Source organism: Thermobia domestica, chromosome 1, assembly GCF_964235325.1.
Source record: "Thermobia domestica chromosome 1, izTheDome1.hap1.1, whole genome shotgun sequence".
Lineage (NCBI taxonomy): Eukaryota > Metazoa > Arthropoda > Insecta > Zygentoma > Lepismatidae > Thermobia > Thermobia domestica.
In genome coordinates this window covers 11,241,250-11,268,313 of record NC_137454.1, presented here as the reverse complement: position 1 = coordinate 11,268,313, position 27,064 = coordinate 11,241,250, and the positions used below count along the sequence as shown (strand labels likewise).

At 36.8% G+C, this 27,064-nt stretch overlaps 1 long non-coding RNA gene across 1 annotated transcript in view; it reads left to right on the top strand.

Moving 5' to 3' along the window:
• The window catches only part of LOC145665909 (uncharacterized), a 473,463-nt gene that overhangs the window by 50,518 nt on the left and 395,881 nt on the right, over positions 1-27,064 (top strand). Inside the window, exon 2 of the long non-coding RNA XR_014127679.1 lies at positions 1,501-1,531. This is a non-coding gene — a long non-coding RNA (uncharacterized LOC145665909). The remainder of the gene's footprint in view (positions 1-1,500; positions 1,532-27,064) is intronic.

Below are 27,064 nucleotides of genomic sequence, written 5' to 3'. Positions count from 1 at the left end.
TTTGTTTCTCATATTCACCGTCTCCTTTAGCCTAACCGGCATAACCGTGGGACGTACATCTCAAAGATTTCATTTCATTTTTTCCACCATAAATTTACTTGGTGGGGAATCGAACCCAGAACTCCACGTATCAGAGGTAAACGCTGTACCACTGAGCCGCAGTTCCCGCCATTCTTTTCTTTCAGAAGGAATACAGAACCTATACCGTTCTAATAGTCCCCTAATCACTCAATGGCTTTATCTTCTTCTGTATGAGCAAAGTGTTGGCGGCAATGAAATGGAAATTTTGTCTTCAGGGCATTTGGTTGTCTTGTTATTCGTTTCCTTTCCTTTTTCGTTTTCTTGAATATTGTTTTATTGTTAGGATTACGTGCATTACTTAAATTTTTATCTTTTTTTTTTTTTTTTTTTGCAACAGATAGTTAGATCGTCTATCTCCGCCGAGTTCCTTAATAGGATCAACCTGTTAAGATATTAACGGGCATTAATGACTTTAACGGTGACCGATACTCCAAACGGATAGCGGATATTTGAATTCTGTTTCTGGAATAGATAAATAGAGCGATTGTATCGGCCAAGTTCTTAACCTGCTTAATCTGTTAACATTCTCACAGGTAACAGTGACTGCCCATATCTTATTTTCTCCTGTTAAAACATAGAAGCTTACTTCTAGAATATTAGAGGTTAAATATAGCTGTAAATATAATAAACATGGCTGCAAATATTTTCCAATGGTTGATATCTACTAAAAATCTTATTAGAGTTTATTTGTATTAATGTGTCTTACAAATTTCTCTTCTCTCAAATTTTTAACTTTTATTTTATTTCCATTTGCCACAAATCAGTTACAACAATTTAAGATTAGTTAAATAATCCTTTATAATTCTTATAACAAATTGTAGTTCTATGATTCTTAGTGTTTTGGTATCAAAAGCCCGGAATCGAACTCGTCGTGGTCATTTTTATTATGTCCGCCACGTATCTGATATGTAAAGCCAAACAAACACAAATATCTTAGAGAGATACTGGATAAATATAGATACATGTATAGAGAGACGCTGTTTTTCTCAGATTCATAATTGACTTCTTCAATTATGAGCGATAAGTAACCGAAACTATCAGCTATAAACGACGACAGAAGATACACAAAATATCCAACATTTATTTGGAGTTTAGCGTTTCATTTCAACATCAAGGCTATATGAGAAGTGGACCATCAGTTTAAGTTGGTACCTGAACCACCGTCTTACGTTCGAATTTATAGAATCTTTCATCCTGAATCAAACCTAGGAAACGTACATAACTGGCCCATATCTTAGCTACGAGAATTAACTCCAATAGAGACAAATCTCTCAATGTTCCTTTCATTTTTTTTCAATATTCTACATAATTCAAAACGACAGGAACACGAAGTAGCAGTGGTATTATTCTCATTATTAGAAGCTTATTCATTGTCAAACCAATACGTATTATTTTACTAATAGCTTTCTTTTCTTTCAGGTGGAGATCATTTTTGAGGATAGAGTTAAAGGTAAGTCTTATAATTTTCCAAAGGAACAACACGAACTTTATTTCTTTTATGTTATGTAGTACTTGTAATCAATTCTTCACAATATTTTAAATAGTTGAATTACTCATTTAAATAACTTTATATACGGGGTGTTAGAAAGAACACCATCAGCATTTGGGAGATGATTCCTGACACCAAGAGAGTACGAAAGGTATAGACTAACCTGGGTGTAAAAATGCTTCCTTTGAGCGTTATGATGAGTCAAAAATTTGTGGAAAAATACAAAAAATGGCTATACCTCGAGCATAAAATGTTGGATCGAAGTTGTGAAAAGGGAATATCAATTAATTTTAATCGTAGATTAAATTACTGGACAATTGAGCGAAAGGGTGACCACAAACAAACTGGAAAATTTCTGGAGTATTTTATTAAAATTAGGATACCAAATAAACATTAAACAGAAGCAATATTTCAACAATCAAAAATTGTAGTTCGTCGTTAAGTTGGGTAACTATTACAATACAATATATTCAATGAAATACATGTATAATTGATCTATTATGTCTGGGTAAAGATTAAACTCACGGAGAATAAACTAAATTGAAACGAATAGTTTATCGTCACTCGGTTAGGCTAACGGAGACAAGGAATAAAAGCAATTTATTGGAAATAATTAAGGAAATGAGAATGTAGGAGAAAAGGGGAAAGCGCAGAGAAAACCTTGAACCCTGAAGAATTTTACGAATACGATATTGTCCACCATAAATATTCATAGTCTAAGATCGAATTAGGGATCCCTTACACTAGAAATAAGCCCCGTATTGTTCACCCACCCACCCACCCCATTTTGTTCCTACTTTGGAGAAAGAGCTATGATCCTGCTAGATATAAGAGCTAAGTAAATACTACGCGTGACAAATCAATGTAAAAAAAAACTGACGCTCAAAGGGTAAAATTCATGCGATGTTTTTTTTGGTACGGTAACGTAAGTACATTTGTATGTCATTTATTCTGAACTGATGGGCCACATCCCTCCAGGAGTTGCGGCTAGAGTGTTGGTTGGTGAATGCTAAGTAGATTTCAATGCATTAAATTATTTTTATTAATTTTAATGAAGAGACGGGCCACTAAAAAGGGGTTCTAGTGTTCAAAACACTAAGAACTACTATTCTAGGTTAATTGTAAGAAAATGCAAGTTGTATGAATAACGTCTAAAGACATTAGGTGGATTTGATTTACGAATCTTAAGCATTGTTACTCGTATCATGGATAATGAGGTGATTCAGATAGTTTTCTAATAGTGGAAGGACGTTCAAATAGAATTCCACGATGAGGAACTAAACAGTACATAGCCAAATGGTATAAACATGTTGTAGTGACAGAGGATTGAGTCGAGAAATAGTACAAGAAACTTTAATTCATATCATAAAACCTAGCTTGTGTTAGGATACTTAATGGTGCTTTTCGTATTACATATTTCACATTATGATGAATAGCATTTGATTGGTTCTGCAGAAATTTGTTCTGCAACACTTACATAGTCAACGATACTGAACTAATTGTATAGGCAGCTTGTGGTGGGTCAAATATTACAAGGCACTGCGTCTGTGTAATATTGAATCAGTGTTATTCTACGCTCGAAAAGACCATAACCTATGTTATCAGGAAAAAATGAGAGATATTTTTTTGTTTTACAGACAAATGTACAGACGAGGTGTAAGACCAAACCTTTAGGTTACATCAATTATTTCTCTGATAAGGAGGTATAGTTTCATTAATAAAGTGGGCATATCATGTCAAGTTAGGAAGTTTTGGGGTTTTGGTCGAATCTAGTATCTCCATGTGTGGGTGTACCCCTAGTTGAGAAGGATAACGTATATGACACATATTATGGTAAAAAGAAATGTTGAGGTAACAGTGAACCGGTCATATTGCGAAAAAAGAAATTATTATCGGTGTATAAGTGTAATGCTTGACTAGATACTAAAATACAAGAAGTAACAAAGCAATTGATTGCCCTCTAACTTCCCTTTCCAGTAGTCTCTTCTCGGGTTTATAGGTTAGAATCCCGACAGTGAATCGAACCCGAGACCATGTAGTTTTGTCACTCAACCAGAAAGGCTAAATGAAGCCACCTTGGATATGTGTTCATATAACGGAACCTGCGAAATCGAGAGGAATTGCGAAGTAACTTTGAAAAATAATTGCCGAAAGTAGATGCTTATGGTGAGGAGACTTTTACCCAGCAGCCAATTAATGTAAGTTGATAACACATTCCGCTTTCGCAACATAACAAGGCAAACTGCAGTGAAATAGGATAGAAGTTAGGACTCATAACTAGTAATTTTAAGAAGAGATAGAAATTCATGCACATAAAAAAGATGGAAGGAAATATTTTAAAACAAAGTCATGTTAGCTGACACATAGAAAATATATCTCAATTAAAAATTTCACCAAATAACTCAGAGAAAATAATTAAAATTTGTGTGATGTAAAGTTGCTCTTTCTGGACAACGAAATATACACATACATGTATTTACATTACTTCACACAAGTATGAATTACAGAGAGAAAAGGAGATAGTAGCGAACAGTGTAAACAGTATGGTAGCAAAAGTCAAAAAAAGAAAACAAAAACTATAGTATAATATTGAAATGATTTGCTTAGCAACCAAACTCTACGCATTAAAGCCAACCAGACTGTAAATAAATCGAACAAACTTTAATTTTTTAGATTCTGTTTCGTTTGAAATTCGCTAAGGTTTAGTTATTTCTCAGAATTACAGATGTTACTGTTGTTGTTATGTTTATTGATGGTTTTGTGGTTTCAAACTCACTTTCATTACAGATAACTGGTCTGGAGAGGATTAACCCGGCATTAGTCCCCCTCAAAATATTATTTTGCATTAATGTGTTTCTATAAATAATTTATTGAAGTTTCAGTGGAAATGTTTTACTTTTGGTGTAGCTACTTTTCGTACTCTTATTTTTATACAACCACAAAATTTTTACTAAGTACTTCGAAGGACTGTTATTTATTTATTTATTTATTTATTTATTTATTTATTTATTCGAGTGTTACAAGTATCAAATGTTCCTATAGGTGCTGCACTACATAGTTAAACGAGAATTACCCATATAGCGTTAGGTATACTAGATAGGCCTAACTACATATAAAATTCTTCATATATGATACAGTTATATATTCATACTGTAAACAAATCATTGTCAAAATATACCACTAGACATATACTTTAATACCAAATACGATTTTCATAGAAAATGACGTCAACATGAACACATACATCAAACTTAGGCTATATAAATGAATACATGTATTTGATATAATCCTGCAAAAGTCATATAAACAGACATTCCGCCACTGTTCCTAATATCCCAACACCTTTCCCAGTCTTCGCAAAACAATATTTTGCACATCCTCCCTTCACTCCTCCTTGGACCAAATTCATCGTCAACCTCTTTACTACCTTCCTTTCTGATCAATCACCTTGCCCTACTGATTCTGAGCACACAGCTCCATCTGAGCACTAACTACTCTCTAAATGAACATTTGAGCATACAAATTCTAAACTTTTGAGCAAACGCTCCCTCTGCTTCTGAGCATATAGTTGCAGTTAAGCATTAAGCTCCCTGAGCACACAACTCCGTTTAAATTTCTCAGCACATAGGCCCTTTTAAGCACCAAGCCCCTTGATTACGCAACTCTGTTTAAACATTAATGTTTTTAAATCTACTTTTATAGTATTAAAAAATTCCATCCTCTAGAAACCCCTCATCTGCATGAAAATGAAAAGAATGAAATGAAATCTTTAAGTTTAACGTCCCAAGGTTATGCCGGTGAGGCTAAAGGAGACGGTGATAATGAGAAATGAGTAAAATGGTGGAATGAAGAAAGTGGGAGAACCCCGAGAAAACCCACGCACACGGTGTTTGTCCACCACAAAGTCCACACGGCACGAGCTCGAATCGAACCAGGGACCCCAAGCACCGGAGGTGAACGCTCTACCACTGAGCCACCTTGCATGAAAATGAATTTGAGACAACTCAACCAGCATGAAACAAAACAAAATCAGAATTTAAAAAACAAACTCAAAAATTGAAGTTTGTAGAGAACAAGATCATGTATGTTTCTGTAGCCATACGTATATTTTCTCTTGTTCTCACATTTCCTCCCACACTAGTATTTCACCAGTTTTTTTTTTTTATAATCGTTTACTTTCATTAATCGTCTATATTCTTTAGTGTAAAGGATTTAAACAATAAATTTAATTTCCATTATTATTGTTTTCTACCTTAGGTTTCTTTTAATATCTTAATATGTTTTTAATACTTACTAGTTTTAGCAATATTTAATCATTAAAACTATTCAAGCCATTTGCTTGTAGCTAATACTTGATATAAAATCTTCTTCTAAAACCAAAACCAGATTTTAAGGCATAAAACGTAACGACGATGAATTTCGATTGGTTTGAATCCTTCTGCTAACAGAAATCTAATAACAATCCACTGCTTCACGCTGCTGTAAACCTGAAAGGGTGCTGATATTCACTACTTATTTCGCTGATTCCCAGTATCTCGTTAGCGAGGCAGGCGTGCCAAGCCCACCAAAAAGTAACAAAGAAGCACCAACTTTGTAGAAGTTTTGTAATTTTTATACTTTTCGGGTTATGTATTGAATGAACCTTTTATAATTGTAAGGGATAACCAGCAATAAAATAGTAATTGCGAAATACAAATTACTTATGGGAGTCGGTGCCAAGAGGAAGTGATAAAAGGGGTCGTGATTTGAAAAAGATTGAGGAAAACTGTACTATACTATTTCGTATAAACATATTAAAAAGTTTTGGGTCAGGTAACTAATATATTATAACATTTATCTCGTTGGTATAGGGAGAGGGCATCGGATCCCTTGCCTGATATTCTTTACCTAATTTAACCCTCCTTAAAAGCGAAAACAACTCCACCTGCATTCGAAGTTGCTTCTAGGTTAATTTGAAACTGTGATAATGCACACTGGTTGACGTTGGTCCATAACAATTGTTTATTAGCTCAAACAGGACGAGTTTCACAACAGAGAGAATTCCACTTAACTTAATACGTTCAGAAACTCATTTTAGTACACTATTATAGTGTCACATTATCAATTCAGCGTATGTATTATGTTGACTACGTTACAAAGGGAGAGGAAGCACATTAGAAAGTGATGTGATGTCTCATAAATAAAACAGACGGTAAGTGATTACCACGAGAACAATAGCTCTGTCTTCCGCCATCGTATTAAATATGTAGCCATCAGCATCAATGAGATAGGCTACAATTCAATATGAAGTTCATGTTAAAGGTGTTCCTTCATAATAAACGTCACACCTACCAAAACCCACTTTCATTCAGATAATTATTAATAACAAGAGATAGGGGGGATTTCGAAAATGGTACTGAAGAAAAACAAGTACTGAAAATATCAAAAGAAGAAAGAGAGAAGAAATTATCTTAAATGGATACAAGAATTATTTCTATAAGAAAAGAAGTAATTTTTGAAAAAGACCAAAATAGAAAGTGAAAAATGAAATGAAATCTTTGAGTTTTACGTTCCACGTTTATGCCGTTTAGGCTAAAGGAGGCGGTAATTATGAGAAACGAGTAAAATGGTGAAATGAACGAAGTGGGACGAAACTGGAGAACCCCGAGAAAACCCACGAGCACGGTGTTTGTCCACCACAAAGTCCACACGGCGCGAGCTGGGATCGAACCAGGGACCCCAAGCTCATAGAAATAGTTTTAAGTTCTGGATTCCAAAGGGGAGAGAATGGCAAAAATATTCCTTTTGTAAGTTTACCCTTTTTTATTAACAACATTGGATGATATCAATAAAACGGAGAAGTTACTCATTACGCCCAATTTTGAAGTAGTTACTCGCATTAGTATCAATAAAAAAGAGAACTGAGCACTAGTCGTCTCGGCTGACCTCGGAGAAGCCCCGCCCTTTTGAAGTAACCACACCTCTATTCTCGAGCCGAGTAACTACTCCGCGTTTGATATCAATAAAAATCAAAGACTCCTCTGTGATGCTAGTAACTTCTCCAAATTTGTGGAGCAAGCTAAATAGGTGACTCCGTGCGAAATATGGCAGAGTATATGATTGTTTTACTACGTAGAAAAACTTATAAACTGCATAGAAATGTTGGAAATGGAGATTACAAAAAGCATTATAAGTTTATGAAAGAAAATGTAGTGATTAGCACAACATTTTTTAAGGAGAATCAACCGAAATTCGGGGTGGTGGACCACGTAATGATGAAAAGATGCGGGTTTTCTTCAAGGGCGCCGATCCTGTGGGGGCCCGGGCCCCCCAAAGCTCATGTGGGCCCCCTTATTTTATTTATAAATATACAATATTTGGCATAATTAGAGTGCAATTTGTCTTAAAATCCTGATATATATACCTTCTGCATCTGAATGCCCTCTTCCCCCAAATTTACAGAGAAATCGGTGCCCTTGGTTTTCTTGCGTTACGTGAGTGATCCGGGATTCCAGGTCGGAATGCCAGGGGATTCTGGTGTGGCTCAAAGTACTGTCTATGACTACCTGAAAATGGATTGTTTCCGGAAGTGTGCGTAATATACAAACAGCAAAGGCAGAGTGGCAAGAACAATATACATTTCCGGGTGCTATCGGAGCACTTGACTATACACAAGTGGCATTAAAGAAACCTAGTATTTTGGAGAGTAATACGTTAATAGGAAGAGCTATTTCGTGGCTAAGCGGTTAACGTACATGCCTTTGGCATAGGAGACCCGCGTTCGATTCCCGGCAGGAGCTCATGTGGTTTGGATTTCACGTTAATCAGTGGGTTCTGTCTTATATAAGCACGCTACTGAAAAGGACGTTAAACTAATAATCAACTCAACTCAACGTTGATAGAAAGGGTGTATACATGAGAATGTATTTTGTTTATGTCAAGGCGAAAGGGGACAGGTATGGTGTGGAAAACGCAATCATGGACGTGATTTATGACGTGGGTGGTTGGACTTTTTTAAAAAGAAAACAAAGGAGCCAAGTGTCTGATTTCGTTCTTAAAGCCAAACAATCTACAAAGACCTTGGACAACACGTGATATGGGCTTGTCATGTTAATCTTTATATTGCTGGATTCCAATCAACATCCATCAGCTCAAATAGGTTCATTCCCATGGTTTCAATATTACTTTCTTCTATCCCGTTTTTTTCTTTTTTATTTTTGTTTTATTCTCGCTCGAATATTAAAGATTCTCTTTTGAATTTGTGTCTCAGTCGTAGATGTATTTGATATTTCGTTGCATTTCACTGTAATTACCTTCAAAGCTTCGGCTTTCCTTCGTTTACTTTCTGGTATCTGTGACTTTGAAAGTACCACTGGAAACTCTTTTACAATATCCACAAAATGCACTTTGATTAAAGCTATCGTTGCTACTTGCCCGTTTCCTGGCTTTTAAGATACTACGCCATAGGTTAAAAACAACGAAATGACTGCGCGATGAATGGGAGAAATGAGTAATCACTTCTTTTATTGATACGACTCAGTGCTACGTGCAGAGGAAGCGCGAGTAAACGTTCATAAATCTGGAGCAGACTAGACCTGAGTAGTGGTTTGTTTTATTGATACGAAATTGAGGGAGGAGATTACTCCAGGTGTAGTTACTCCGATTCTCGAGCAGGGCTTCTCAGGAGTAGTTACTTATTTTTATTGATATCACCCAATATCTATTCTATCAGAATAGAAGCTCACATAAAGACAGAATGGCAGGTCTCCTGCTATTCAAAATTTTAATATGATAAAATAGTTTTTTTATTGTAAATAATTTTGTGGTAAAAGTTTTGTAAAATTTGATATTCAATAGCCTGATAAAATTTTATTGTTTTGGTAATGGAAGTCATAGTTTTCATAAACGGCTCCTCTGAATTTATAAGAAAAGAGAAGTAAGAGTAGTTAATATAAAATACAGTTTGACAATCTGGGACACTATGCTAGCTTAGAATTCGTCTCCTCTTCACAATACCTTTATTTGTTTAAATTCAAGAGGGACGAAACACTAAAGTAACAATTGGAAAAAGCAAATAACCTTAGGTTTGTGATTTTGTAAAGCATACAAATTAAGCTTTCTTAGTCGAACATAGTGGAAGTTCGAAAATTGAAACTTCTGGTTTTACTTCCCTTGATTATGTCTTACAGACGTTTAAAGAAGTGAATTATTGTGGAAGTAAAATGTTATTCTCTCCCACCTGAAATCGAACCCGAAACCATATGCATAAAGACACGCACTAGCCACTAGACAAGCAAGTAAAGCTTATGAAAGATCTAGACTAACAAACAAATAAGATTTTCCATAGATTAGAATGATAGTTTAGGCCCTTCAAACTCCTATATCCTTTTATCAGATTCATTATTTTTACTAATCTAGGTTAATACTTTACCAATATATGTACTATGTCTGCAGTCCTGATTTTTGGGTAAGAACGGTTAGTTGTGAAACCTTGTAGTACTTCAGATATTTAAGTTTCTTGCCTACCATGCATCTGAAACATTGTCTTTTCGACATGTTGCAACTCCTGTTTGGGTAACCATATCTTATTGAAGTGATAATATATTTCCAGTCTTTATTCCTGAGATACGCGAGAACAACATGGTTTACCATGTAGCTTTCTCCGTAATTGAGTGGTTAATTGCGTGGCTTCATAACCCAGTGTTTGTTAGTTCTCCGAAAGATGTGGATTGATTTAACTCTTCATTCTCCATATGTTAAGATCTTTCTCTCACTGCGCGATCACCTAATGCTTCACATGGAGTTCTCGACCTTAATTCGACAACTGTAGGTTCGACTGAGAAACTTAGGTTCTTATTCTTCACAAAATAACATTTTTTTCTCAGAATATGGATGATGTCTTATCATTTGTTTCTGCACATTCTAACCTTGCATATGTAAATGTATCCTTCTGTGTTCCCATATTTCAATCTCTCTCTGTCTTTTAAAATCGTCCGTCACGAACTCACATGGTTTGCGACCAATGGAGGAAAAAGTGGATGATATTGTGGTAAACGTTGAGCAAGACCGACATATAAACAGTCATGACAACGCCAATGGCCTGAACATCTATCACCAGTGTTTCGAAGAAAGCTGGATGAAAAGGATACGTATCCCCTGGATTATATGCAACCCACCTTACTCTATTGAATTTTCAGTTGCAGCATATTTGCAGTAATTATTTGATTCTTTAAAATAAAATAATTATTACTTTTTCAAATTGTATATGTCTCTAAACCTTCCTTAGAAATAGCTTCTTCGATTAGTAGAAACCGCATCGAAATTTATTCATTGATTCTCGAGATAATCGCATACAACCATACAAACATACAGGTCAAACTGACAAGGAACGAACATGAACGTGCCATCTGGACATCCGAATGTAACCTAGTCTATTCGGTAAACATTAAAAGATATATTTATGCACAAAAATTTAGATGCCATGGACAACAGAATAAGTTCCTGGGGCCTATTAACCCTGTTAGTATAAAGAAAATCGTAAACTCGCAGTGAAATAGCTATTGCATTAACACTGTTCAATGAAAAGTCATGGTTTATAGTTCATTCTCTTCAGCATGAAACAAACCGATGTATTGGGACCCACAAGATACTTGAAAAGGTGGAATTGGGAGAATGTCGGAAAATTCCCTCCAGAAATCTCTTCCATCAACTTTGGCCCCCTTTGGAGTGACCCTGGGTAAAAGTATACAATCCAAATGTATCTCGAAGAATAGTATAGAGGATAAAAAATGTGTGTACCAAGTTTTGTGTTGATAGAAGAAATAGATATTAGGGAAAAGCTTAAAGCTTGTATACATACGAAAATTTTAAACACGATTAGTGCCCACGGAATGCTAAACAATAAAATGACAATGTACGAGTGTGCATTCGAAAGTTCGTGGCCTGACTAAGAACGAAGCAATTATTTTGTGTTTGTATAATTTAGTTGCGTAACTATATCCCTTAGTTGTCACTCCGTAAAATTTCATTTCTCTATTGTATTATTAGGCGAGGAGTTTATAAGGTGCTAAGTCGACAGAAGTGACTCAATTTTGTGACATGGAGAAAATCACCAGGACAATGCGCGCTTTCACACGTCCATTGTATCCGTGGCAGAAATCCATTCCTGTGGGTTCGAACTGTTGTCGCAGCCGATCAAATTGCTTGATTAATCCCCTCGGACTTTCATTTCTTTAGAAACCTGAAAGGTTTTTGGGGGTCAGCGATTTTCTTTGGATGCAGAGGTGAAAACCGCTGCAGTGGCATATTTTGTAGGGCTCGAGGAATCATTTTGTAAAAGTGGTATAGAAGCCTTACCGGATAGGTGGCAGAAGTGCATCTCGGTCGAGGGGTACTACGTGGAAAAATAAAACACAAATTATCAAAATATTTTCTAATTTTCTAGGTCAGACTACGAACTTCCTAATCCACCCTCGTAAATTAATGTTAATAAGTGTTCTGGTAGTGATTAATAGATTAAACCAGTTACCAAGAAGTAATTAATTTTTTCTATAATTGAAACACTATATATATTTAATATACTGACACTTTTCGTTTGTTTTTAAATAACTAATATTGATAATACCAACAAAATCTACTTAAAACTTTAGAATCAAAATGAACAACTAACATATGAAATTAATTTTCTTTGGCAATTCATAACGAAAGTAACAATAAAGCAGCTAAAATAGCAAATTTCAGAGTTAATGAAATTTGACTTAAATGAAAAAAACTTAGGTGGATACTTCATGTTTCTCTTACCTTTACTTTGAACTTTTAATTAAGTGGCCGTTTACATTGAAAAGCTGATCCCATATAAATGAATGGAACAGCAGACGCCCCTAACCAATTCAAATTCAAATCTTACCACAAATAACCAATTAAATGCATCTTACCAAAACTTCTAAGACTAGAAACTTACCTTTATCTTCAGCGTTTGTGCTTGTGTGTGTGTAAAGTGTGTAAGTATGTCATTAGTCTGGTTACTCCATTTAACGAACCTATTTACTACCTTACGAAACATTTTTAATTATTAGTTCGATTACTGAATTTATTTATGAAAATGTAGTGATAAGAGTCTATAATAGTGTATAATTAACAAGAACTCAGTTAATTTGAAATATAGCTTGGATTTTATTATCGCAGGACAAATTAACGTGTCTGGATACCACATTTGATTAAGTTAAAAAATAATACTTTTAGTGCCCTAATTACTGGCCACTTAATTTGGAGCTTGGACTTAAGATGCCTGTTACAGGAAGTAAGAAGTAAGTGTAGTGTTTATTTATAACCAACCTTTGCTAAAAGTCCACGAAAGGCATTTTTCTGCTATAGGGAAATTTACTAATATTCGTTGATGTATTGTGAATAAAGGGTATGAATGGTAACTTTTTGTTGCTTTTTGTTTCTTTTCCAAAGTCCTGTCTGAATTCGGTTTCGTGTTATATTTGAGTCTTTTTTTTTTTTTTTTTTTTTGTTATTCTCTTGTTAATTTCCACTTCATTTTAAAAGTTTGTAGAAAAAATAGAAAACATATTGATTCTTGTATATGTTCTTTATCAGATATTATTTTCGCCGTGAGTAACAATGTTTGTAATATTACGTTTCTCTGGGACGAATTATTGCATAAATCAGCTCTTAACTAAAGATCCATATGAGCATACGCAGTGACTCACTTCTCTCAAGCTTATCTTCATATTTAATATTTTAGGTTGGTTCTAGTGAAATGTCCGCGTTAACGTTAGTCTCCATCTGCAACCAGACACTTTATCTATCGCTCAGTCAACTATCTATTATGTAGTTATACGAGGCATGTGAGAATGTAAGTACCGTTTTGAGAAAAACAATACTAAAACACGTTTGTTGAAGCCAAATTTATTTTTACATGAGAGAGAGCACACCTTAAACTATTTTTCCAACATAGTTTCCACCAACGTTTAAACACTTGTCAGAGAGGGTGATAAACTTATGCAAATCTTCCTCAAAGAAACATACCGCCAATGAAATGAAAATGAAAAAAATTAAATGAAATCTTTGAGTTTTACGTCCCACAGTTATGCCGGCAAGGCTAAATGAGACAGTGATGATGAGAAATGAATGAAATGGTGGAATGAAGAAAGTGGGAGGAAACGGGAGAACCCCGAGGAAACCCCCACACACGGTGTTTGTCCACCACAAAGTTCACTTGGCGGGGGCTGGGATCGAACCCGGGATCCCAAGCACCAGAGGTGAAAGCTCTACCACTGAGCCACTGCAGCCCTATACCGCCAATGAAGACAACCATAACTCCACAGTGGCTTTTGCATCGTCACTTCGTGGATATTTGTCCACTCTTTATTGAAGCGCTTCACCCACTTTCACACAATGTCATCACTCTTTGGATTTTCACCGTAAGTCTTACAATTTGATGATGACTTTCGGCCTGCTCAATGTTCCTTGCATTCAAAAACCGGATAACAGGAAGAACCTCACAGTCGGCGGATTCAGCAATTGTTTTAAACATTACGAACGATCACAGGACACAGTACTGTCTCGACAACTCAATTGTACTGGCGTCAGTGGAGAGGCAATGTACACTCATGTCCAAAATTATTGCCGCATGTCCATAATTACGTCGTTGTAGAAATAAAATTTGATAACGAACTTGCCCGGTATTTCTTATAATGATAGTACGTGTATAATCGGCAAAGGCATGTATGCTGCAAATTTCATGTCAAAAGAGCAGTAAATAAGAACAATAAAACGATCATGAATTTTTTTTACCCATTTAGCAAAATTTTGTTTTACTCATGCTAATTTTCGTATTTATAATTATTTTCCTATGACATTTATCTCAAATGTACATTTCCCGATTATACACATAGTATCAGTATTAAAAGTACCCTACAAAATCACTATCAAATTAAATTCTTACAAGAAAACAGTTATAGATATGCGTCAATCATTTTGGACATGAGTGTATCACTCAAACGAGTGTGCGTACATGCGCGAAATGCCGACACTAGCGCTGCGTTGGCATTCAAACAAAACGATGCGTACTCTCCGGACACTGGTGGAAAAATGAAATGAAATCTTTAAGTTATCCCACGGTTATGCTGGTTAGGCTAAAGTAGACGATGATAATGAGAGATGAGTGAAATGGTGGAATGAAGAAAGTGGGAGGAAACGTGAGAACCCCGAGAAAACCCACGAGCACGGTGTTTGTCCACCACAAAGTCCACACGGCGCGAGCTGGGATCGAACCAGGGACCCCAAGCGCCGTAGGTGAACGCTCTACCACTGAGCCACCGCCTTCCCCGGACACTGGTGGAATATGTCGTTGAGGAAGATTTGAACAAGTTGGTCACCGTCTCTGATAAATGTTTGAACACTGATGGAAACTATGTCGAAAAATAGTTTAAGGTGTGGCTTAAAAATTCAATGTAAAAAATAAATTTAGCTTGAACAAAACTGTTTAAGTATTTCTTATCGAAACGGTACTTACTCTCCGAACATGTGCAGAAAAAGAATATCAGTTTGAGAGAAATATGTTCATCAGGATAAGTAACAAGGGAGTTCTTACAGTTTGTTATAATTTATTGAATACACAATTTTACATGACATCGAAGTTATACCATGGAGACAAACAAGTCACATATATAGGCATAACGATATTCTTTTCCGGCTTGTCTGGACAATTTAAGAAGGAGATAGAGAAAATAAAACTAAAAATTCACATTCCTTGAAATAAATATAAAGATTAAGATAAAACTTTGATTTCCAATTTTGCTATCACATAAAGATTAAGATAAAATATTGATTTCCATTTTTGCAATCACATAAAGATTAAGATAAAATTTTGATTTCCATTTTTGCTATCACATTAAGATTAAGATAAAATTTTGATTTCCATTTATGCTATCACATAAAGATTAAGATAAAATTTTGATTTCCCTTTTTGCTATCACATAAAGATTAAGATAAAATTTTGATTTCCATTTTTGCTATCACATAAAGATTAAGATAAAATTTTGATTTCCATTTTTGCTATCTAAGTCCACAATTATAAGTCTGGAATTTTCGATGCGAAAAAGTTCTCAACTCACATTGCACCACTCAATCAACAGGGAAGACCTACTTCCCAAGAAATGATCGAGATGTTGGAAGTCAATGGGAAGAAAGATAAGCAATATACTGCAGATGAGAAAGATTTTTATACGTAAATCATGTGAGAAAGTCTGTACCGTCCGTTGAGCAACATACAGGGTCCATTATAAAAGTAATGCGCATTTTCTGGGAAAAATAGATGTATTAATCTGACCTATACAAACGCTTGAAATGCTCTCCCCCTGCATCAATACACTTGCGGAGACGTGTCTGCCACGTCTGGAAGGCACCCTGAAGGTCCTCGACGGGGATGTCTCTCAGGAACGTTGTAATATGCTTTTGAATGTTTTCCAAGGTCAACCAATGCTTTCCTTTCAGCTCTCTCTTCAGTCGGGGAAACAAACAAAAAAAAGTTGCACGGAGCCAAGTCGGAACTCTAAGTGGGATGTAGGATCACCCGGATGTTGCTCCGGGCCAGGAAGTTGGTAAGGATAAAGGACGTGTGGCTGGGGGCATTGTCGCCCCGTGTTACAAAGTCGAAAACAACACTCCACGTGAAGGCACGTCTTTCCGCTTACACTGCTCGAAGCAAACTGGCGACCGGCTGCGTTGGAAAGACAGATCCCTCACCACATTGAACGACCAGTTTTACCGCGCTGCCATGGATAGTAGCGTCACAATACAATCATGCGCATTACTTTCATAATGGACCCTATATGTACGTGAATTGAGCAACATGACACAATGTCTGTTGTCCATTGATGAGTACTCGGCATGGCAAATTTGGGCTTCATTTCATGGAGTTTAACACTGTAACGATCTGAATTGATGACTTTATCTTGCTTGCGAAAGACAGTGGATATCTCCCACCGTAGACCACCACATCAGCACAACACCCTCTGTGAGTCTTGTTGGTTTAGGAAACTACGGTGTATGAACAACTTGTCTATAATGACATAAACAAATTTCTGAGGATCTACTTCCATAATGGTCCTGAAGAGCTAATCAGAATTCATCTTGGTTGGCGCTCGCGGGTCTCATTTGCAATGCTAGTTGCCGGAATACATTTTTAAAAATTGGCAAATTTTGAATTCATTCGCCATTCATAGGTTAAATACATTTGTAATAGGTTTAGTTGCTTGCTGTCCAGATTTTCCCAGTTTGAAATCGACAAGTAAAATCATAGCAATTATGTGTTCATTACGGTGCACTTTCATTCAACTCTGTTCAACAACACGTTGTCTCCTGTCTTGATACCCTAGTCTGTTTGCTGGATGTGGTCTGAATTTGTGACGTTAGACGCATGAGGAACGGGAATGGGGAATGGCGGAAACTTCATAACGAGGAACTACATAATTTATATGGTTTACCTAACATTGTTAGGGTCGTCAAGTCTAGGAGGCTTAGGTGGGCGGGTCATGTAGCTAGAATGGAAGAAAGTAGAAACGCTTTCAAAGTCTTGACTGGAAGAGCAATCGGAAAACGACCATTAGGAAGACCTAGGCGCAGATGGGAGGACAATATTAAGATGGATCTCGCAGAGATTGGAATACAAAGTAGAAACTGGATGCAGTTAGCTAAGGATAGAAGTCAGTGGAGAGCTTTTGTGAACGCGGCATTGAACCTCCGGGTTCCATAGGCCATAGAGTTAGTTAGTTAGACGCATGAACCTAGTCTACCCCTGTGCTGTGTTGCTGAGATGAGTTTCTCATCAGCTGCCAAAATGGGCATTTCATTTTAACCAACCTAATATCCTGAAATGCTTTTCATTTCAATTTCTTTCCATCTCTCCCTTCTTAAGTAAATGTTTGGATCTAGGCTTTTTAGATAATGTTGGAATTATATTACTGTGCCCCTTCTATCTAGTTCCTCAAGTCATTTCTTTCCAAAACTCCGTATAGAAGTTATCAATTACTATTGATAGCGACGATCCCATAACTACGCCTCATATTTCTTCATAAAACTTATTTTAAAAATAATTTCAATTTGAAATGAAGCGAAATCAATGTTCATGATAATTTTTTAAAGAAAATAGTTAATATTATAAATTTGAGTTGAATTGTAAATGTTTAGAATATTTGACATTTGAAATGATATTTTTAGTTGAAATATAAGGTTTTAACAAAACAAAAATTAAAATTCTACCACAATAATTGTACAACAATTTTATCAAAGTAATACAACTTTGATGTTAAATCTCTCGCGACCGGCTGAAATGAACTGAAATAACCCAATTAATGCGTTTAAAACGTCAATTAAAAGAACATAAATTCAAATTTTAAATATAGGGGCCGCGGTGGCTCAGTGGAGCCGGTGGGTGTAGCCGAGCGGTCTGAGGCGTTAGGCTGATGATCGTGAGGTGAAGCCCATTGGGGGTTCGAGTCCCTCTGTAGTAGCAAGGGTGGAATTTTAACTGTCCTCGATGTTTCTGTGTTCGTGTCCCTGTCGTGTCTAGTAGTCCTGAAAAAGTGGTTGAAGTAGAAAATAAGTCAGGAAGTTTTTAAAAAAAAAAAAAAAAGTGGTAGAGCGTTCACCTCTGGTGCTTGGGGTTCCGGGTTCGATCCCAGCCCCCGCCGAGTGAACTTTGTGGTGGACAAACACCGTGTGTGTGGGTTTTCTCGGTGTTCTCCCGTTTCCTCCCACTTTCTTCATTCCACCATTTCATTCATTACTCAATCACCGTCTCCTTTAGCCTAACCGGCATAACCGTGTGACGTAAAACTCAAAGATTTCATTTTTTTTTCAAATTTGAAATATTACAACTTCTTTCTAGATGGAAATATTAGTTATTTTTCTACATTATTCAACGCCACACCAATTCGTATAACTTTGGAAATATTTCTTTTATAAATGCAATAATCTGTGTTTATACAAAACATCTATTTTTCATCAGGCTACACCTGAGGCTTTAAAGTGGATTAAATCGTTAATTAAAAATACACACACGATATATATATATATATATATATATATATATATATATATATATATATATATATATATATATGTATGTATGTATGTATGTATGTACGTAAACAAAAGCTGTGAAACGCACTTCCTTATATTTTAATTCTTTAATGCAAACCAATTTTTTTCTTGAATAATTCAATTCATTAATCTTTCTACAAAACTTAATCCTCATTAGTTCCACTACGATAGACACATTTACAAACTTACTAGTCCGTACCCACTTTTGTAAGCAATGGACTAGAGTTAAAAATGTGTAAATGCAATGAATGTGCTTCCTCCAACCAATCATAGAACAGCAAGAATTACCAATAATTACAAGTAAGCTATTCTTACAGACTTTACAATCTTGTCCTAATTTCAACGCTATTCAGATAGACCTTTGAGCCTAGTTACAATTCCTTGTCTTACACTATCAATTGTATGAAACAGAAACCAGCTAGATTTGAACAAAGTTACAGCACTTCTAGATAAAGCCGGCAAAATTCATATGTCACCAAGAATAGTATTCATGTTAGATATTGTAATTAAGCTTGTATAATAAGCAGGGGGTAAATGTGCGGGGGAACGCGAGAGTACGCCGTCTCCTCACTTCCCAAATATATCTATGACGTCCCTCCATTTTCTAAAAAATACAATGGGCAAAGATAGGCACGGGAGACAGCGTGACGTCATGCGTTCCCCCACCTTATCAGATTCACTTTTACCCCCGATAATACAATATGAAATTTTTAAGCCATACTAACTTTATTATTATTATTATTATTATTATTATTATTATTATTATTATTATTATTATTATTATTATTATTATTATTATTATTATTATTTCGTTATGGGTAACATTTTGATTTCAAATTATACTTACGTTCATGCTACATCATTTTGTATGCCACTCAACCATTTTTTTCCTAATTTCTACCACTATTTCTTGAAACATTTTAAGGAGAAAGTGCAAACACCACATATAAAACTAAATTTGTAAACAGAAACTTACAGAACTCAATAATAATATATATTTTTTAAAACAAAAAGCTCGTAGAAGCGAGTATTGAGGAACAATTAAATAATTTACTTCTTGAAATCTCCAAATTTTTTGAAGTCTCCCCTACATGCAATTGTAAGGCAACCAGACTCACCTTCCCCTACACACAAGTGGACATTGGTAATGTAGATTGTCTGACTTCGGAAACGACGGCCTAAACCGAAAACCACTATTGCCTTGGAAAACTACAATAATAGAGTTCCTTCCCACATCGCAATATTTTCTCAACTTACGTTAATTAATACATCTGAATTGTTAGACTATACAGCAAAACGTACAGTACGTAGGACCCATTGAAAAATTGTTCCCCGGGGGCTCAGTGGTAATTCGTATACTTCTTGTACTTCTGGTCCCTGGTTCGATCCCAGGCCACGTAAGGTTGTGGTGGACAACATTCTGTAAGTGGGTTTTCTCGGGTTACTTCCGTTTCATCCCACTTTATCGTTCCAACAATTCTCCATTCATTCAATTGCTTTCACCATTCGCCTCCCTTAATCTAAAGGGCATAACCGTGGACGTTAAACTGAAAGATTTCATTTCTTTCTTTCTTTCTTTTTTTTTTTTTGAAAAGTCAGATTAAACAAGTGGTCAACTTACAGAAAACAACTATATTTTTAAGCAATCACTATTATAGATCATAAAATAACCATTTCTAAAGCAATAGCTACTTATTACCAATAAATTTGTTTGTATCGTATAATTAGCATCCCTCAGAGCTGTGTTTTGGCTATATACAGGGTGTAGCAGAAATTTGAGAACGAAATAACATCCGCAGAAAAAAAAAGCAGAGACGGATGATGGAGCATTTAGTGACCATTGAACATTATATGCGTAATCCCCAAGTCGTGTCGCTGTTCGAGCTGTCATTAATTTATGTAACCGCTTTCCGTAGTCTGTCCTCTGTGGTCCTGCCAATGACAATTTTCCGGATTCCTGGACTTACCTGGGTAAGACGTTAAAGGACATCTCCAGAAAGATATTACAGAATCGTTTCTAAATTGCCCGCCGGTCTCAATAACGAGTGAGCATTAGGCGCCGAGAGGTTCGAATGTTGCGTCTCGAAAACCTCACGGACTATCAGACGGTTACTCAAACCACGACGCAAATAAATATCGTTCATACATACAACAAAAACACACTGGATTAAATAACACTATACTTATTTATTAAAATACTATTTTAAAAAATGACGAAGAGAAACGACCACAATACTTAACACTGAATAGGTATAATTATTTCCATTATTAAAATCACACTTTACTTTTTCACTATACTGTAGCCCTTTAATACTTTGATATATATACGGTTGAGATTTCACTATAAATGCTTTTCCCACACCATTAATGCACTCGGGGGATTAGCACTGGGGGAAAAGTTGCCGGGATAATCCCACGTAGTAATCTGGTTGCTGTTCCAAGCAGTCCTGAAGAGTCGACACGAGTCTTCAGCAAAATTACGTAGTCTCCAAAGTGGAATGATAATGTTGGAAATCGCGTTATAACTGGTACGCACAAGGTGTGTGAACCTGGGATTTGCTGATTGGGGCTAGCCATAAGAAAACGTCCTTCGCCGGCTAAAAGCTTGTGCCCCTTAACACAACATTATACTTGATTCCCAACGCGACGTGCGTGGTTGCTGCTTCTAAACGTGGGGTAACCCTCCCCGAACTTAGAGGTTCGAGATACGAGCTGCATTGGTCAAAGGATCAATGTTGGTAGTTCATTCTTAAAAGCACTCAGGTTAAATCACCTGTAGGTACATGCAAATAGAACATAAAAAAGAGTTTACGATACTATTAGTCCACTGGCCACGACGCACAGACATTGTGATAACTTGACCGTGAGAATGTTTAGATTACAAACTGGTAAAGCGATGTGGTTAGCAACGATTGACGCTTGGGCACCTGTCTACTCTGATCTGCTCTAATCTACTGCAATATTTCCATAAACGATTAAAGAAAGCACTTAATTCAGTTCCAAATGACTGTAGAATATATACTGTGTATATTAATATGTAAGGGAGGAACACTGAGAAGCTTCGCCACTTACTGAAATGTTCTCACCACAAAGCAATGTTTTAAATATATATATATATATATGAAAAAACGACGAAAGACTTCTTTGTTCGATGAGGTGGAAAAGAAGCAATTCTCACCGAAGAAAGAATTTATTTGCGTCGCAGAATATAGTATAAATCGAAGAATAATTACTGTCTTCATAAAATATACAGAGCGTCCACATAAAATACTTCTATAACCTGGTGACGATTATATGTGCACGTGAAGACAAACAAAATACAGGATATCATTCTATGAAACCGCCATCTGTCGCAATAACAGCCTCTAAACGGTGTCGAAACCGTCGGTAGGCATGATTGAGGTGGGTCCTGGGAATGTTTGTCATGGCATCCACAATGGCTGCCCTGAGAGTCACAACGGTGTTGCCTGGATGCTTTTTAGAGGCCCTCTCAACCACACCCCACGCGTAAAAGTCCAATGGGTTGACATCAGGGGAGCTCGGGGCCACATGTTTGGGGTGACCTGGTCGTGAAAATTCGTGACCAACTATTCCTGGGTTGAATGGGCTATGGGCGGGGGCGGAGCAATGCTGAAAAACATATGGCCTGCCACGTGTTATAGCAGTAATCCAGGGCTACACAACCATCTTCAACACATCGGTGTAAGAAACGGCGTTGACTCTGGCATCTTGACTAAAGAAATGTGGAGGCATCACGTCGCCCTCACTGCTCACGACCCCCAGTACCATCACGGAGGCGGGGAACCTGGTGTGCATGATTGTTGGAACCTCCTCGGGTGTTTTGCATAGCCCCCAATCATTTTTATGGTTCGCCTTCTGGTCTTGGACGAAGATTTCCGATGCATTCCGAGAACCAGAGCATTTCTGGCTGCTCGGAATGTTTCAGCTTGTTCAAAAGGCACCTGGCGCGGGTCACTCTATTCTCCCTGGTTCTCTCGGACATGAACTGGCCTCTCCGCGTCATGTACGACTTGTAACGGAGGTATTCATACGTCGAATGGTGGCCTCGTCAACTTGCTTCTCTCGCGCGGAGTGCCCTCATGGGCTTCCCTGGTTTCGTTTTGACAACAGCTTGGACAGAAGTGATTAATTCGGGCATCCTAGTCCTGTTCGAGTGCTAACAATGTCGTTTCCTGCCGGAATAGGTTTGCACATCACCACTGGCGGCCTCCAGTTCTCTCCGAACTTTGAAGACGAATGACCGAACGACATTCAGGAAGGCATCGATCTTGGAATCGGCGTGTCCTACAGCCAAAGGAGACAATAACTGCATGCCTCTTCATTTCCTGGGTTAGAGTAGGGTTCACCATGTTTACCTGCAACAAAAAGGGATGGTTACGATGACATGCAGGATACTGTGTTACTTATACTATGTGTTCTCAAGTAGCTGCCACACCCTGTACTTACCGCACTCAGCTTTCACAAGGAAAATTCGGATTCGATTCCCGGTGAGAACTCATGTGGTTTTGATTCCACATTAAGCTATATTTCTTGATCTCACATAACTTTGGTGCTGAAAGAGAATTAAGGCTCCGAACCAACTAACCATAATAGAAGGTGCCCATATTTCAGATATTTAAGTAAGTGAGCTATATCACGTGCATAACTATAACTAAACTCAAGATGTCAGGAATGAAAAACAGAGTTCGAACGTTAATCAAAGTAAGCAGGGCTTGATGTAGTCCAAACATAAATATTCAAATCTTGTACATAATATAGTGGAAAAGTAAGAAGTAGTCATTTTGGTTTCCCGATGTCGGATACGGTAATGAATAATTTCGGATAGGATTCAAATAACACATTGCTAGGTGAAAACCATAGTGTGTTAGCACAAGTTATGTCATACAAATTATAATAGATTCAAAAAAGAAAAGAAGAGTACAGTTGTAGCTACCTATATAGAGAAGTGGTATTTTTATATCTACCAGCCATTTTTGTCTATTCTGATACAAACCTCATGTATCCATCTCAAGCATCCCATACATCAAACCCACTGTTCTGCTGATGATCTAGACGATAAACATCAGAACAATAAACACATTCTTTGTCTAGTGTCGTCATCATCAGTGTTAATGGCAGAAATATCGTGGTATGAGTCACTATCTTTATAAAATGATAGAAACATGCTTGATGTATGCCTGGTCGTGTTCTTTTGCTTTGAAGTCTTCTGTACGTCTCGTAAAATATTCCTTTTGGTCTGCCACTTATTTGTGCCAGAAATTGCATCCTTTATGTGTAGAAATGCATGCTGATATGGAGATGAGGCAATTACTACAGCTTGTCAACTATACCTTCCACTTATAGATGCACTTGGTAATAATGCAGGGTGTATGTCAAATCGTGAAAGAGGGGAGGATTGTTCAAGAATAGGCGTATGTCTGGTAGGGCTACTGTCACTGCTTAGTTCCGAAAATTGCAGGGGTAAGACTAGTTGGTATAACACCCTTTGAACGAGTAGAAAATTCCTGTCATCGACGACTTTAGGATTGAGAGGAATTATCTCACACTTTCTAAAGCCGCTGATTGTAGCTTGTATATTTGCAAGTCGTACGCAGACTTTACGAAAACACGCACCAACGTAAGGTATAGATACCTGTAGAAAAAGGGGATTATAAAGCCATAAATCAATTTCTTGTGAATAAACTGCTTAAATGGGCTGATAAAACTCATATCCAGAAAGTGGAGCTTGTAAGTCTACTGAGGTGGCAAGCAAACTATGACATCGTTTGTTCTTCCTAGGTGGATAATGTCCAGGTTCCGGGTACGCCAATAATGTCCATCCATTATAATCACAACAAAATTGCTAGATGATGGTTTTACAACCATAAAGAAATGTTCAAGCCTTTGTGTGCGAATGTATTACATTTGTATCCAGCCTAATAAGCGGTAATCTGCTGCATCTCCTGATGATGTTCCATGTAACAATTCCGGTTTTATACGCACACGAGAAAAAATAATTAGTGGAGGGATATATATACACAACATTCATGCGTGTCACAATAATTTATTATTAAGGAACTCCGCACACTTGAGGATAGTCTTGCAACCTGACGTTATTCTTTGATACTCAAGACTTGAGAGTGTTTACCTTGGACAGCGGACACATCAGTTTCATCGATATTGTACACTTTTGACGGTTTGAACTTAACTTTATGCAACTCAGGCCTCAACAGGTCAAGAAAGAGGACATTTTTTCTTTCGTAAAATTTTTTGCTCTTGGAAGTGAGATGTGCTCTAGCTTTTGAAATGAATGTATAGGATGCCTACGCAACAACTTGCGTAACAATGTTTTTCAGCAAAATTGGTTCTTGTTGAAAATGGCTGTTTAATGCTGTTCCTCACACCAAGAAGATGGGCTAGAATACGAACACCTCGATGCCCAAGCCCATGAAAACATTCATCCATTATTGTGCAATACCTTGAGAGTTTGTCCTCCAGCTTGTTATTCAAGGCGCAATTACGTCCAATAGTTGATTGAGAACGTTGCTGAGTCTTTGCACATTTAACGTAATCTACGAAAGTTGACTTGGAAACTTGAAACATTTTAGATGCCAAAGTCTGTGTCCCATTGGCCCTCACACCGTGAGTTGAATGCGAGTGGAGCTAAGCCAAAGGTCATTTTTTGGTGTGGAGCTCAGTTACACCGTGAACGTGCGTAAGGACAGAGTGAACATGGGACCTCCACAGATCATCATAAGGGCGTGTATGCTGCACGAATTCAAACTTGGTTCAAACGCTCTGCAGCGGGGCGGAATATATGCAGACCTTTGGTGAGGGTGTGATAGTGCAGTTGTGGCTTAACAAGCTTAAGGACGGTGATGAAACACTCGAAGACGCACCACGTACCGGAAGACCAACACATGTACAAAATGAAGATCTTCAGGCAGCAATTAAGGCGAACAGTGACTAGACATGTGAGAAGCTTTGACTACAATTCAGTGTGAGTGAAGAAACCATTCGGAAACACCTCCATCGACTTGGAAAGCCCTACAAGTTGGGTCGATGTGTCCCACATGATTTGACTCCGGGCCAGAAGTGAACGTGAGAAACACCTGTGTTTCTTTGCTACTGCAACATAAAATTATTACATGTGACTATAAAGAATCCAAATTAGTCATTTATGGATCAGTCTATGATTTAAATGTTGCAATTTGCATTCTGATTACATTGAAAACGCTATGACACGTTCTTTATTCTTTTCTCTCTCCCTCCCTCTCTCTCTCTCTCGTCTATGATAATAGATGCAGAAAAAAAATACCAACTCAATGAAAGACTGGAAATTCCAAATTAATTCACCCCTGCAGGCCCTTACTTCTGGGTTTAGATATAGAATCATCCTGCCACTAAATTTTCACCACAATGGAGTGGGATCGAGTGTTTATATTATTATTATTATTATTATTATTATTATTATTATTATTATTATTATTATTATTATTATTATTATTATTATTATTATTATATTTACACTTTGCATCTGGAAACCAATTTTCATTTGTTATTACAAGTTTCCAAGGAGGAAAAGGTTCCGTACATTTGACTAAAACAAAAAGACACCTATAGCTCAATAATCCTATTATACACGTGCCGTCAACAGACCTAAGAGACAATAAAAGCAGTACCATCCAAGAGAAGTTTCCTGCATTTTGAAGTTTCTTTCAATGGGGGATGCTTTTTCATAATTCTCCGTGAATTCATTGGCCTTCCAAAGCATAACAGTAAATTATGTTTGCGAGGATTTGTAAGAAATTACTGCCAAATGTTCAGGTATCCACTTAACTTTAACAGGATATAACAACATTGCTTGAAAACACCCAAATTCCAAAATGAATATTGGAGTACTTAGAAATGCAAAAATCCAGGTTCTAAAAAACGAAACAAAATTATCAGATTTTACTGTATTTATGAACTGCTAGCTCTTTTTGTCCCTTGTCCTTGCTTTGTATTATTGTTTTGTACTAATCTAATGACTAAATTGAAACTGAAATTCCGTTGCAAAATTAACTCAAAGCAGGTAACAAGTGCCTATTCATAAATTGCAGTTCTCTCACTTAAAGCTACGCACAAGGTAATCTTCAGATTAGCTGTTCTATAGCAAGTTAGAAACTATGTTATCTGTGTCTGATGAAAAAGAAAAGTTGATGAAGATACCCATATTATATTTTCCATAATAGAGAACACAATTTAGAGAAACATCCAGAAATCCGATTGACATATTGTCATTCTGCATGCTCACTTACGTTTGTTGTATATACAGGGTTTTCATAAAGTCTGGACGGATTTAATTCGCTTATAATTTACGTAAAAATGCTCATATTGAAATCAAATAAAGTGCAAACGGTA